The following is a 13,216-nucleotide window of genomic DNA, read 5'->3' on the forward strand; positions in this document are numbered from 1 at the left end:
AGCACATTTCTGCTCTGGTCACAGAGCTGTCTTGTTGACTTGGGTCCAAACCATTTCTCCACTCTGTCCATGCTACCTCTTTCCAAGGCCGTCAGTCATGTCCAAACCTCCATCACCTCTTGTGTGAATTTCTCCAGGAGCCTCTTAATTGTTTTTCCTTTATCCACTCTGGCTTTCCACATAACAGCCAGTGGGACTTTGGAACATAGAAATTGAATCTCATCTCTTTCCATTACCCAGTACTAGATTTTCGTGTCCTCTAGGAAAGACAAAATTCCCCCAAAATTCTACAAAGTCCTGCAGGGTCAGGCCCCTCCTGTCTCTCTGGCCTCGTCTCTCCTCCCCACTCTGATCTCTGCACCACCTCTGCCCCAGCTCTTGTCTCTGCCTGAATGCTTTTCCCCTCAACCCACTTTGCCTTGAACTCTCACTCACTCTACTGAGGTCAGCTCAAATATCTCTTCTCCTGGGGGCTGTCTGCTGTTACCCCCTCGTCCATTGCCAGCCCTACCCCTGCCAGCTGCCTGCTTACCTGCTCTCTTAGCTCCTGGTCCTTTCAACGATGTGTGTGATTATCTGGTTAATGCCTGACCTTTCAAGAATCTCAGCTGCACAGGAGAAAGAGGAGGTATCTTGTGGGAGGAGGATGTGGGGGTAGAATCTTCGTCCTCCTCTTTTAATGCCCTCACTACTCGAAGAGTGATTAGAACTTGGTAGGTGTTCAAAGAAGCATCCGTGAAAGGATTGATAAGGCAGTGAGTGAGTGAGTGGATGAATGAATGAATGAATGAATGAGTGAGTGCTGTAGGTATCACTCCCATCCCTGGTGGTCCAGTTCGGATCCTAGCACAGGGGCTACGTAGATGAGACGCACCAGCCAGCATGGCTGACAGTTCCAGACACGCTGCAGACACGCTGGTCAGGGGAGGGTCAAGTCCAGACCACAGGCTTTCTCAGTACCCACCACTCTGGGACCCAGAACCTTCACCTGTGCTCTGTTGGGCAGGTGCCTGCTTCCATCTTGAGTCCTCCAGGACATGGGATCCTGCAGCCCCATCCACTGTTTGGCAAATTTAGGTATGGTATCTGAAGAAAGCTTTCCCAGAAGAGCAGAGGAGAGAAATGGTATCGAGACCCCACAGAAAAGCCATTTCTGGAATGTCTGCCCCAGGTAGATAAAAGAATAAGATTCCTCCATAAGCTGGGGTGGAGAGGATATTTCTTCTGGTCATGATCTCTTCATTTTCCCCTAAAAATAAAAATGTTAGCACCCACCATGAATCTCTAGCCTAAGAAGATACGGAAGCTGTGTCTTAAGTATTTTCCCAGAAATCAAATCACTTACAGTCTGAGAATGTCAAATGCATGTGGGTGAGACCAGGGCACCATTTCTTCAGTTGACAAGTGGTCAATATCTACTATGGGTCAGGGCTGTATTTGGCAGTGGGGGTCGGCTGCAAGGCTGCCTATTAAGTCGTCCCCTTTCTGGCCTTTCTCAGCCATTTTTACATAGGCTGTGCTTGAGTGCCTGGACTTTGTGGCTGGATGCCTGGGTCTGATTCCTGGTTCTGCCACTTTGAGGCTGTCTGAACTTGAGAAAGCTAATTAACCTAAATGTCTTCTTCTTTGAAGTGAGGACTATTGATACCGCCTGCCCATAGCATTGTTGTCAGAACTGCTTTAATACCTGTAAAGGAATGCAACCCAGTAGAAGTTAGCCCTCTATAAATGTTTGCTATTATTATTGCTATTATTTCCATCTCCTTGTCTCAATGGCATAGATCATTTGTATTTCCTCCCCAGCAGCCCTTGCCCCTTCTTCCCGGTATAAGGTGTTCATAGAGGATCTTCCTCTTCCTCTCTGCTCATCCTTGAGGTCGGTGTGGGGCAGTGATTCAGGAATCTGCGGTGAACCACACGACCTAGATGGAGCCAAATCAAGATGTGGCATTTTGCTGCCCATGTTGATTAGCTCAGGGCTGGTCCAATCAGAGTGATTCCCAGGACTCTGTCTTTCTCTTGGGAGGTTGGATGAGGGCTGAAGCTGGTGCCACCATCTTAACCTGAGAATGAAACAAATTCATGGAAGCCTGAGCTCAGACCTGGCACACATAGAGTTCTGGGTTTGCCGTAGAAGCCCCATGTCCTTTGGGTGAAAAGCCCAGTCTAGTTCCCAGTCCTCTTGTTACCAGGTAAAGAAATTTTCTTTGGGCTTAAATCAGAACTTTTCTGCCCCTTGCAACAGAAGTTTCCTAATAGATGTATTACATATCCGAATTACACCTGTTTACTAAGTGCCTGCTGCCTGCCAGGACCTGTGCTAGGTTCTGGGGGCTGGGGGCTGGGGGCTAGTGTGTGACATAGAAGACACCACTGTTCTCCAAAATCTCAGGTTCTAGGATGAGATGCTAAGACCTAGGCACCACCCTCCCTCCCAGGGCTATACTCTCTCAGGACATTTGGAAAAGAAATTCTTTGTCTTATGTTCATGGTCAGCTCAGCTGCAGGCCATAGGGCTCTCTCTGTTCTCCCCTGGATCCTGAGAACCACCTGTCTTGACCTTCTCACCTACCTGGGGGGCAAGGGTGTGGGGGCCCCACTCACCCATGCCAGTCCCCACGGAGCTGCACAAACCCTCAAACTCCACCAAGGAGCCAGGTTGTTAAGACTCATGAGTCTAAGTGGAGAGGAATTTAAAATGACACACTCAATGTGACTGTCCCCATAGTGATACAAGAGAAAACACACAGACACACAAATACATTTCATTGGAGACCCCTAGGCACAGCTTTTCCTTTCCTGACTTCTGATGCACCCTCTTATGAAAGAGTCTCTTCTACAAGTCTTTCCAAGAGGAAGAGAAAGCACCCTTTATCCTCAAAGGCTGGTTTTGTGCTGGGTTCTATCTTCTACCCATACTCACCACTCCCACCCCACAGCTCTTCCAGGTAATACCTGGCACTTGCTTCTCATATCCATTCAAATTCTTAAGAGCCTGGACTCTGCAACCAGATACCCCAGTTCCTTGCCTAGCTCTGCCGTTTGCTGGCTGAATGATGATCTCGGACAAGTTACTTAACCTCTTTAAACCTCAGCTTCTTCATCTGTAAAATGGGGATAATACTAGTGCTTATTTCTTAGGGTCTTTGGGATGATTATTTGAGGTTAGGTATGCGACATGCAATTGTTTTTTTGTTCCTCAAACATGCCAAGAAGTTTGCACTGCTAGGCTTTTGAACCTGCTATCCTGCCTGGATCACTCTTCCCAGACCTTCACATAGCTGTCTCCCTCACTTCACTCGGGTGTTTGTTCTTTGAGAAAAAGACGGCCAGTCCAATAAGTCTCTCTCCTGCATTCGCACTCCATCTCATTTCCTGTTTTATTTTCTGTGTAGCCCTTACTGCTCCTGAGTCTCTGCACTTGTACATTGCCTTTCTCTCCTGCTAGAAGGCAAGACTCGAGAGAAGGGAAGCAGTGTCTGCCGTGTTCACTGCCGTGTCCCCAGAGCCTAGAACAGGGTCTGTGACTGCTCCATAAATACTAGTGGATGAATCTGTAGAATGAATGCACTCTGTGGGGATTGCTCAGCAGGTGACTGGGCGAGGGGGACTTTGGTGATCCCTGCCAACGAGCAGTTGTCCAAGAGGCAACTCAAACACACATGCGCGCGCGCTCATACACACACACTGTTCTATTCTCAAGGACAAACATTAATTCTCAGAGACAATTCTGCCTGCCTGCCCAGAAGGGGTCTCTGTGGTCCTGTGGGGCAGTGGCAACTCTGAGCAGTCTAAAGAACCACCAGCCAGACTTTGGGTCCGTCAGTGTACACCTTAGGGCCCATTCCAGAACCATGTTTTTTGATGGCCAGTCCCAAGCCATACCGAGTCTCAGAAGAATCTTTGAAATCAGAGGTTTGTGTGTCTGTGTGTGTTTTTTTTTTTTTTTTGAAGGATTTTTACTTATAGACCCAACTTACCTCTCATACGCACCAAGCAATGCTAGGTGATCCATTGTTCTCCAGTGTTTGCAGTTCAGATATTAAAAAAGTATGTCAAATACACACACACACACGTGCACACACACAAGCATGCTCTTTCTCAGTGTGGGGCAGCGAAAATGGACTTCCTAGACTTCACTTTCACTTTTCACTTTCACTTTTCACTTTCCTACATTGGAGAAGGAAATGGCAACCTACTCCAGTGTTCTTGCCTGGAGAATCCCAGGGACGGAGGAGCCTGGTGGGCTGCCGTCTATGGGGTCACACAGAATCGGACACAACTGAAGTGACTTAGCAGCAGCAGCAGCATCTTATATGGAGTGGGCAGCTGTTTCTACTGCACTTTCTTGCATGTATACACTATGGGCTTGAGTATCTTCAGGAGATGTTTTCTGACTTTCAGAATTTGATTTTTCCCAAACTCACAGATTATGAAAGTAGTAGCCATAAAACCCAATAGAAGCAACATATTCATCCATTGAGGGTATAACATAATTTTTGATTGGAAATTTCATTGTGCTCTGATTTACAATTTAAGCTTTTAAAACACCTGATACAAAACAGTTTATGTTTATTTTCTTGAGATGGAATATTACTACCAAGTTCATGTTTCCATAACTTTCAGCAAATGTTTTAAGTTACACATCGGTTCGGTTCAGTTCAGTTGCTCAGTCATGTCCAACTCTTTGTGACCCTATGGACCGCAGAACGCCAGGCCTCCCTGTCCATCACCAACTCCCGGAATTTACCCAAACTCATGTCCATTATGTCAGTGATGCCATCCAACCATCTCATCTTCTGTCGTCCCCTCTCCTCCCTGTCCTCCCTCCTCCTCCTGCCCTCAATCTTTCCCAGCATCAGGGTCTTTTCAATGGGCTTGGTTAAAATTTAAGTATATGCAGGTAAATGTAATGTTAAGGGTTGGCCAGTAGATGGCAGCAAGTTTGAACTTGGCCTGGGAAATTGAGTTTCCTGGAACAGAATATGAGCGTCTGCCAGAGCAGTGAAGGTTTAAAGGTAAACAGCTCTGGATAAAAATGTCCAGTCTCCAGTCCTCATCTTGATGAGCATCTTTGTAAAGTTCATTTACATCTCTACGCTTTTTGGCATTAATTAAGAAATACACATTGAAACTCCCTATTGTGCCGGGTGGAGTCATCATGGCAGATGGGGTCACCACCATTCTGAAGTTATGTTCTGGTACCATCACTTGGGTTGTCATCTCGACAGAGATGGTCCCTCAACGATGCTGAAAGCAGGTGTGCCAAGGTGCAAAGCCAGGACTTACAGGGTGGTGTGGAAAGCACCCTTATTTCAGCTCCCCGAAAACGCAAAATGAGTACAACCACTGAGACTGAGAAGCAGGTTCCACACCTCACTAAAGGGAGGTCTGCACCAGCTAAGAAGACAATGCAGTTTCTGGAAGGTTTAATTATATCTTAACAACGAAAAAAAAAAAACAAAACAGTTTTATGACACCCAGGCCTCAAAGTTGATTAATGTGCAACAGGCATAGACAAGCCTGGAAAATGTTTGACAGGTGAGTAGGAAGTGACCCTCTCTTTTACCTCTGTCTTCAGGGTGTGTTGACATGGTTGAGATTCAGACCTGAGGCTGCCTCGCACTGCCAGTCAGAATGCTGTTCCGTGCTGTTTCCTCAGGTATAGCAGGTGAGCCAGGAGGACAGTAGAGAGAAGGCCCCTTACTGGTCAGCAAGCCAGCCAGGCTCGGGCTCTTGTGTTGTGAGATGCTTCCCTGGACCCCCCAAGCCCAGTTGATTGGTCCAGCATGGACATCTCATGGGGTGGGTGGTTGTCAATCCAGTGGGGCGGGGGTGGGGTGCAGCTAGGACTGGAAGGTGTGAAAGCATGGGCAGGAAACAGGTTAGCAGCAGTGTTCAGAAACTCGGACTAGGCAGCAAGCACCAGAGTAGGGCTGAAGCAGTAGGAAAGATACAGACCCTTGGACTGGGGCAGGCTCAACGTTCTCTTTGATGGTAAGAATCACCTGGGATGGAGAGAGGCGCTTTCACAAGTAACCACTCCTCTCCTCCAGAAGTTCTAATCAGTAGGTCTGGGTTGGGGCCTGAGCTTATTTATTTCTAGCAAGCTCCTGTGGGATTCTAATGGGCTAGTCCTTGGACCACACTTCAGGTAGCAAGGAGTCCCTTTCAATGCTAGATTCTACAGTGGGTTCATGCCATGGAAAAACCCTGGTCTTGTTTGCAGTGGAGAAAGAAAGCTGGACATTTCTGTAGGATCAATCCTTTGGTGACCTTGCTCTCAACTCTTTACAAAAGCTATTTCATTTAACCCTTTTAATAACCAACCTTGGGATTATTTTATTATCTCCACCACACAGAAAGTGACAATGAGGATCAGAGAAGTTGGTTATTTGCCCAAGGTTGAACAGTTAACAGGTGAAGGATTTAAGATTCAAACCAACATTGGATTGGTCCAGTGCTTATTCATTAATTAGTTAAAACAAAAAAGCACATTCATTGATCCAAAAAAGAATTACTAAATATATCTATGAATTAAACAGGCTTCCCTGGTCACTCGGTGGTAAAAAATCTGCCTGCCAATGCAGGAGATAAAGGTTCAGTCCCTGGGTTGGGAAGATCCCCAAGAGAAGGAAATGGTAACCCACTCCAGTATTTATGCCTGGAGAATTCTGGAGAGAGGAGCCTAGCAGGCGACAGTCCATGGGATCACAAAAGAGTCAGACACAACTTAAAGACTAAACAACAACAACAAATGAATTAAACACTGCATAAGGCATTAGGGCGTAAGGTGAACACAAGTCCTTATGAAGTTTTAGCAGAATAGGTGTCACCTGAATGAGCAATAACACCACAGAGTGGAAACATCCCAAAGCTGCTACTTCTCACTGCGTTCACTCAGGTTCTAGAGGACTGTGCTGGTCTCCTCGTCCACCTGAGGAAGACACTCTTGCTCAGACCTTGACATGGCTGGCCCCTTCTATCACAGACTTCTGCCCCACTGTCACCCACTCTGAGAGGCAATATGTCTCATATGGGTGAGAGTGTGTCTAGACTGCAGTGCCAACCCCTTGGCGTGCCTCCAGCACCTCTCCTTATTGGCTGTGTGATCCCGAGAGAGTTACTTCATGTCTCTGTGCCTTGATCTCCTCATTTGTAAAAGGACAGTCATCATACCTTCCCCGTACTGTTGCTGGGAAAACTAAAGGTGGTAATAGACACGAACTAAGATCATGGCATTCGGTCCCAACACTTCATGGCAAATAGATGGGGGAAAACTGGAAACAGTGACAGACTTCATTTTCTTGGACTCCAAAATCACTGCAAATGGTGACTGCCTCCATGAAATTAAAAGACGTTTGCTCCTTGGAAGAAAAGCTAAGACAAACCTAGACAGCATATTAAAAAGCAGAGACATTACTTTGCCGACAAAAGTCCATATAGTCAAAGCTATGGTTTTTCCAGTAGTCATGTATGGATGTGAGAGTTGGACTATAAAGAAAGCTGACTGCCAAAGAAGTGATGCTTTTGAACTGTGGTGTTGGAGAAGACTCTTGAGAGTCCCTTGGACTGCAAGGAGATCCAACCAGTCCATCCTAAAGGAAATCAGTCCTGAATATTCATTGGAAGGATTGATGCTGAAGCTGAAGCTCCAATACTTTGGCCACCTGATGCGAAGAGCTGACTCATTGGAAAAGACCCTGATGCTGGGAAAGATTGAGGGAAGGAGGAGAAGGCAGCAACAGAGGATGAGATGGTTGGATGGCATCACCAACTCAATGGGATGGACATGAGTTTGAGCAAACTCTAGGAGACAGTGAAGGACAGGGAAGCCAGGTGTGCTGCAATCCATGGGGTCCCAAAGAGTCAGACAGGACTGAGTGACCGAACAACAACAAATAGACACAAAGTGCTTAAATAGTGTAACAGGGTAGGCAGCATGGAAGCTCCTGCTTCTAGTATTCCCTGAGCACCCCACCTAATTGTGATGTACCCCCTGTTATTCACATGTATCATATCACCCTGTTTTATTTTCTTCCTCTGTGTTTACCTGTGAGTGGTCTGTGTCTCCTCCTCCAGAGTCTAACCGGCAGACGTGGGCACTGTGTGTAATCCATGTGCCTCCGCGTCCTGAACCCAGGCCCACCACCCAGAAGGTTCACCATAGCTCTGAATTAAAGGAGTGGGCAGGTGAGCATGAGGTCTGAGTTCCATGCAGAACAGAGCCGTGTGCTTCTCCCAGGCCCAGTAGCAGTCAGGAATAGCTGCCTTCCATGGAAAGTGACCCAGACCCAACTACATACTGGACCCCACCATGAAAGCCACCGCCTCTGCAATTAGGAACAGATGATGGACAGAAATAGATGGGCTCTGTCAACCTCTAGACCTCTTTGTTGAGTAGTTTGAGGCTCCCTGGAAAATCTTTAGATGCTTTGAGCCTAGAAGTCAGAACTTGAAGAACATCTAGTTGTTGAAGATTGGAGGCAGTGGTCTGTCTTAGATCATGCTGGTCTGTGTCGTACCTTTGACATTATATTTAAACATAGATTTTTATATTTAATAAACAAAAGGTTCCTGAGAGATTCTCCGGAGCCTTCTGCTAACATTAATCATCTTCCCCAACACATGCTGCCATTTGGACTGCAGAGCTGGCCAAGCTTTAGGGAGGGGTCAGGTGGCTGGAATCACCGATCCACGCTGCCACTTCATTAGAGTAAACGATGGAATGAAGCAGATATGTACCTTTTGCTGAACCCTTCTTTCAGTATTTTGCGTCTTCTTGAAAAATCAGCTATTGGTTGGGGTCTGTTTCAACCTAGGCTGCGAGAAGTGTGAAATCAGGGGACCTATAAAACAGATTCCAGGCTGTAGCCTTTCTCACCTGGTTACTGACTCCTGAAGTCCTAATAGTAAAGTCTTTCTTTTTGAAAAGAGACAATGAATTGAAACCCATATATATGTGTGAGTGTGTGTGTATATATTTGGAAAAAGAAAGTGTGTAACTAAAATTCAGTCTAAGAGATTAGAAGCTGATTTTTTAGATTGAAATATTTTGATAGCTATATGTATATGTATAATTGATTCACTTTGCTGTACACCTGGAACGGATACAACATTGTAAATCAACTATACTCCAATAAAAATTTTTGAAAAAGAAATACTTTGATAGAGAGAAGACAGAGGAGAAAGGAGAGAAGACACACAGAGAAAGGTGGTAGGAAACAGGAAAAGAGCAAAGCATCAGTCAGATATTGCTGCAGTAAAGCTGCAAAACAAATCTTCCAAACCTCAGCAATATACAACAATATATAACAATATATTTCTTGCTCAATTGTCTGTTGGTCAACTTGGCTGCAGCTGATCTGTGCCAGGCTCTGCTGGGCTTGGTTCCAAGCTGTGGGTGGAGTCCAGCTGTGCTCCATGTGTCTATCATCCTTGGACCAGCTGCAAACTGAGGAGTAAATGGAAACCCTCAACACTTCTTCAGTCATAGGCTCAAACTTGCTCACTGTCACTTCCCTGCCCCCAAATTATTTTAGCCATAGCAAGTCACTAGGCCGATCCCAGTATCTGTGGGGCAGGAAAGTAAAAGCCTCCTATGGAGGAGGTGGTAGTGTCAAGAGAAAGAATACTGGCTGAACAATATCTTTCTCAGGCCTGGGTATCGAAAGTCACTTTAACCAGCCTTGAAATGGGCCTCCCATTGCACTAAGCCTTTCAGTTTTATTGAGTCCACACAGAATTAGGGTAGTGAATTGCAAATGGTACTCAGGGTCTTTAAGTCATATTATGCTCTCTTGCACCCTAATTTTATTCTGCAAAGGATCCCCCTCTGCTCAGTGTTCTTCTCCTTGCCGCCCCTCACCCCAAGCTCTAGGACTTCATACAAAAGGAAATGAGACTGTCATGTCTAACACACATCCACCATGATTTACCCCTCAGAACTAGACTTTTCCCCTTGAACATGATACCATCAAAGCCTATATATAATGGCATTTCATTTGCAAGCAATGAGGAGTAGGGTTGGGGGAATAAACTCTTATGGGGCAATTACATGTACACAGGGTCAGTGTTTAGAGAACTCAGAGGAGGGAGAAATCTCTCCAATACAGGACTTTGGATTTTATGGAGAAGATAATGTAAGCTGAGCCATGAAGAGTGATAAGGTTTTATGAGGAAGAGCTAAAAGGAAAAGGAGAACATCTCAAATTGGGGGAGGCATGAAGGCAAGGAAGTAGTTGGATACATGCATGCATGCTCAGTCACTCAGTCATATCTGACTCTTTGCGACCCCACAGACTGTAGCCCACCAGGCTCCTCTGTCCATGGAATTGTCCAAGCAAGAATACTGGAGTGGGTTGCCATTTCCTAACTGAAGTACTTGGGGAAAAGCAAATTATTCTGTTCTGAAAAGAAGAGGAAATTGACTAATGAGAAAGGAAGATGAACTCCCAGTTGCTGGGAATATTGATGCCAAGCAAACAAGTGGGATTTTAGGGAATAAGAAGCCACTGGAGATTCCTGGACAGGGAGTGAGATGCCTACCTCTGATATTGGCTAAACTAAGCTCATCCTGGAGAGTAGAGTAGGCTGGAGGGGAGAGCGAATTGGGGGTCGGGAGGACAGTTGAACAGTCACTATGATTTTCTGGGTGATAAGTTACAAAGGTAAACTGATTAGGGTGTTCTCAGTAAAAATGGAAAAGGCCAGCTGCACCAGGTTAGTAACTGAACTAGATGTCTTAACTATTACTTCTAATGGTTGTACTTCATTAAGTACCTCCTGTTTGCCAGACATTGTTCACATGCAACAGGTGTCTTGAAGGATGTGGGACAATCAGGAAAGAGCTTTATTATTCCCCAACCTATGTCTTCATTCCTTATCTGTTAGATTATCTCCCTACCCAATGATATTCTGGGAGATCCCATAGCTTTTCCTATTTATTCATTAGAACAATTTCATCTTTAGGTACCTAGTATGATAAAAATCAAATCTTTTATCTCACACATAGTTTGAAGTTTTGTCTGAGTCAGACAGGTGCTAAGTGAAATCTCTATGGTGTGAAAGAAGCTGGTGGTCTTTTTTCCTCTTTTTCTTCCTTATTCCATGGTTTTTCCAGTAGTCATGTATGGATGTGAGAGTTGGACTACAAAGAAAGCTGAGCACCAAGGAATAGATGCTTTTGAACTGTGGTGTTGGAGAAGACTCTTGAGAGTCCCTTGGACTGCAAGGAGATCCAACCAGTCCATCCTAAAGGAAATCAGTCCTGGGTGTTCATTGGAAGGACTGATGTTGAAGCTGAAACTCCAGTATTTTGGCCACCTGATGCGAAGAGCTGACTCATTTGAAAAGACCCTGATGTTGGGAAAGATTGAGGGCAGGAGAAGGGGACGACAGAGGATGAGATGGTTGGATGGCATCACAGACTCAATGGACATGAGTTTGGGTAAACTCCGGGAGTTGGTGATGGACAGGGAGGCCTGGCGAGCTGCGGTTCATGGGGTCGCAGAGAGTCGGACACGACTGAGAGACTAAACTGAACTGAACTTCCTTGTTCCATCTCCTCTTCTTGAGGATGGCAGGGGTGGGGGTGGGGGTGTAAGTAGTAGAAGGGGCTAAGTGATGGTCTTTGTGGCTTTTCTTCAGTGAACAAATGACCTTTGTCATGGCAGATGTGCAAATGCTGTTTCTCTTGTGGGGCGATTTTGTAGGTTTTCCAGAGACCTCCGCCCTCCCATGCATGTGTACCGTGTGGGGTCTTCCGGCCCTGCACAGTGATCTGAAGCCAGGGAGGTGCATGACCTCTCTCTGCCCCAGAGTACTCAGGCCTGGCTACTCCCTGTGATGTCGGCCGGGCTCATGAGCCATGCCCTCTTCCCTTTCTGCTATGAACTGAATGTCTCAGTTACCCTACAACTCACATGAAAAAGTGAAAGTCACTCAGTCGTTTCTGACTCTGCAACCTCATTGCCTATAGCCCGCCAGGCTCCTCTGTTCGTGAAATTTCCCAGGCAAGAATCCTGTAGTGAATTGCCATGCCCACCTCCAGGGCATCTTCCTAACCCAGGGATTGAACCCAGGTCTCTTATGTCTCCTGCACTGGCAGGCAGATTCTTTACCTCTAGCACCACCTGGGAAGACTTTGAGATAGGATAAAGTGAAGTCGCTCAGTCGTGTCCAACTCTTTGCAACCCCATGGACTGTAGCCTATCAGGCTCCTCTGTCTATGGGATTTTCCAGGCAAGAGTGCTGGAGTGGATTGCCATTTCCTTCTCCAGGGGATCTTCCCAACCCAGGAATCGAACCCGGGTCTCCCGCATTGCAGGCAGACGCTTTACCGTCTGAACCACCAGGGAAGCCCTTGAGATAGGATAAACCATTCCATTTCTAATGATGGATTTGGGGTTATGGGGACATCTTAGTGCTAGCATGCAGGTAATGATAATCTGCAAATTCCACCGGGAAAGGGGGACCTGAGAGAAGGGTAACAGGCGAAGAGGGTGGACCAGGAAGCTTTACAGTTGGCCTGTATTTGTTTCCTCTCTGATTATTCTGAGAAAAGAGATCTACATTAATACTTTGATTATTCGGCTAAGAGGTGAAAGCTCATTGGCTGACAGTATCTCTTGGCTTCCCTGTGAGGTGGCAAAGTGTATGACCTCCTTTCTAAAAATAAACATAGAAACATCCAAGACACAAGTACAAAACACCAGATCTCCAATCCTCCACACTCAGATAACTCAGAGCAAGAACACTGTGGTGGGCAGTGATGGGTTGGTGAGGAGGAGGGGAGATGGGATTCCTCATCCTTAGGGGTGGTACAGCACCAGGACTAGGAACTGGGAAGCATTATAGGAAACAAAATCACCAGCTGCTGATTACTTAGGCTACTAAATGTCACCTAATCCCAACAGCAGCCTGGTGGCTTCAAAGCGAGCCCATTCAGTCTCTACTGTTTATTAGGTGTCAGACTTTGTCCACATTGCCACTCCCCTGAGCCTCAGTTTCTTCACCTGTGAAATGGGGACAATGGTGCCTCACATGCTGTTTTTGAAATTTAAATAAGAAACCAGATGCTGATTGGCAGGCAAGCTTCTCCAGGACCTCCTGGGTGAATCTGAAACCAGTGACTTTGGTGGAGGGTAGGAAGACACTGAGGACAGAGGCAGCCCCTCCAGACTGGTTAGCAGCAGGTGAACGGAGCAAGGGGACT

Source organism: Bos javanicus, chromosome 6 (genome assembly GCF_032452875.1).
Source record: "Bos javanicus breed banteng chromosome 6, ARS-OSU_banteng_1.0, whole genome shotgun sequence".
Lineage (NCBI taxonomy): Eukaryota > Metazoa > Chordata > Mammalia > Artiodactyla > Bovidae > Bos > Bos javanicus.